Genomic DNA, 2,840 nt, shown 5'->3' on the forward strand with positions numbered 1-2,840 from the left:
CTGGACCAGGGCACGAACCCGCGTCCCCTGCATCGGCAGGCGGACTCTCAACCACTGCGCCACCAGGGCTATAGCTAAGGGCTATTCTTTTGCTCCTCATCTTGGAGTATCTGTCGCAGGCAACAGACTCTGGCTGCTCAGCCTGGGGCCCATCTATCTCCTGCCTCAAGCCTGAAGCTCCAATGCTCACCCACTAGAGACCTTGGGAAAGTCACCTACCGGCTTGGTGACTCCATTTCCTCATCTGTATAATGGGGCTAATAAGGGCACAGAACTTGTAGGGTTGCTCTGAGGATTAAATAAATAACCCATGTAAAGCACTGAGAACAATCTGCATGTGGTAATCATTTGAACGTGATAGTGATGAAAACCACCATAATTTTTTATGGTTGAGGACAGAGGGTCAGATCAGGGTGACTTGACCTAGAACCTTGGCTTCCCTCTTGGCCTCTTTCTAAACCTCAGTTTGTTTATCTCTTTCTCACCTTTTTAAACTTAGTCCTTTTTATTTTTGAAAATTGGACTTGAGTTTCTGAATCTGTAAAGTGGGATTAAAAATAAGGTCAAGGGTCTGTCCTTGTGGCGCAGTGGTTAAGACTCCACGCTCCCAATGCAGGGGGCCCAGGTTTGTTCCCTGGTCGGGGAAATAGATCCCACATGCATGATGCAACTAAGTGTTTACATGCCACAACTAAGGAGCCCGCCTGCTGCAACTAAGACCTAGTGCAACGAAATAAATAAATAAATATTAAAAAAAAATAAGGTCAAAGTCACTGAGGTTCTGAGAATTCCATGTCAGTTCTCCACCCCATCTGTTTTTTTGTTTTTTGTTTATTTTTGGTTGCACCAGAAGGCAGTGGAAATCCCCAGACCAGGGATCACAGATCAAGCCCGTGCCTCCTGCAGTGGAAGTGCGGAGTCTTAACCACTGGACCATCAGGGAAGTTCTCACCCAATCTGTTCTGCTAATAAAAGCCAGGGATGGAGGGAGGGTGCCAGTGGAGGAAGGGGCCTTTCTAGGCTGGAAAGACAAGGCTGCCGGGGAATGGGATACTGTGATTGATGATAAGAAATATATATTTGGTTTTTGTCCCCATCCTGGCAGAGCTCCTAAACACACTTGGAATTTCCTGGGAGGAGAGCAAAACAAAGGTGTCTTTTGTAATGTTGTTGAGGTTCCTTTAGGAAGGCACCTAGCGACGGGGGCTTGCTGCCAAGGGAACCAACCACATGGTTAGAGGATTAGAACACATCCCCCCTTCCCCACCTCTTGGGAGGGAAGAGGGGCTGGAGATTGAGGTCAATCACAACAGCCAATGATTCAATCAATCATGTCTATGTAGCGAAGCCACCATAAAACCCTCAAAGGATGAGGTTCAGAGCTTCCACTTTGGTGAACACGTGGAGACACGGGGAGGGTAGCACCCAGAGAGCACAGAGGCTCTGCGCCCCTCCCGTACACCTTACCCTGTGCGTCTCTTCCATCTGGCTGTTCCTGAAAAACGTTTCTCTGAGATCTGTGAGCTGTTCTAACAAATTAATCAAACCCAAGGAGAGGGTCGTTGGAACCTCAGATGGATAGCCAGTTCAGATCAGAAGAGGTGACACCTGGACTTGTGATTGGTGTCTGAGTAGGGGGAGGGGACAGTCTTATAGGACTGAGTCCCTACCCTGTGGAATCTGATGTTACATCTCCGTGGAGATACTGTCAGAATTGAATTGCAGCCCACCCAGCTGGTGTCATGGGGAAAAAACCCCACACAAAATCATAGGGACCAAAGCATGTACGGGACCCAGCAGGAAGCAGGTCACCTCACCCCAGGGGCTTGCAGACAGACCCAGGGGAAGCCCTAGCCATGGTCCCTGTGTCATGGGGAAGAACAAATCTGACTCCATATTGGATCTGTTTCTTCTACTTTAACCTTTGTATTCTATTGCTTTTGCTACAAGTTAATCACTAAAGAGATTTTGCCTATAAGCTTCAATTATACATAATGGCCCATCTCTGGGAACCCTGCCACCCAGGTAATGAGTGTTAAGCTAAAATCCCTTTGTTTAGCTCACAGGAAACATCCTGACCGAGCCCACCTGTGAATGGCTGTAGGAAAGAAGAAATTAACACATCCCCTCTGGAGTCTGGCTGGAACCAGGAAGTGTTTGACTTTACCCGCCCCCCACACACACACCTTTTGGTATAAAAGAAGCCTGAGTTCTAACTCAGGCAAGATGATCCTTTGGGACACAAGTCCACCATCTTCTTGGTCTCCTGGCTTTCTGAATAAGTCGCTAGGCCTTGCCCCAACAATTGGTCTCTCAGTTTACTGGCCTGTCCCGTGGCAAACAGTACGAACTTGGACTTGGTAACACCTGTGGATCCTGCTGGCTGCAGAGATGCTTCCCGGAGCTCGTGGACCATGTTTAACAGCAGAAAGTCAGCCCTACTTATCCTGCAGAGCTGATGACAATGAACCTCAGAGAGTCCAGTCATCTGGGAAGTGCTGGGTTCTGGTGCTGGAGCACCTTCTTCTTCTTCTTTTTTTTTTTCCTGGTTTATTTATTTTTTACTTATTTATTTATTTGTTTAGGCTGCACCACGTGGCATGCGGGATCTTAGTTCCCTGACCAGGTATCAAACCCATGCCCCCTGCAGTGGAAGCATGGAGTCCTAACCACTGGACTGCCAGGGAAGTCCCTGGAGCACGTGCTTCTGAGTTCCAGCTCTTCTGCCCACTGGCTGAGTGGCCTTGCCTGGGCCACTCAACCTCTCTGTTTTCTTCTCTGGGAGTGAGTAAGATAACAGTCCCTACCATCCTGGATTATCTGGGTGCAGCATATATATG

This window comes from Aethalodelphis obliquidens, unplaced genomic scaffold, assembly GCF_003676395.1.
Source record: "Aethalodelphis obliquidens isolate GAN/ISIS:26980383/991018 unplaced genomic scaffold, ASM367639v1 scaffold14, whole genome shotgun sequence".
Taxonomy (NCBI): domain Eukaryota; kingdom Metazoa; phylum Chordata; class Mammalia; order Artiodactyla; family Delphinidae; genus Aethalodelphis; species Aethalodelphis obliquidens.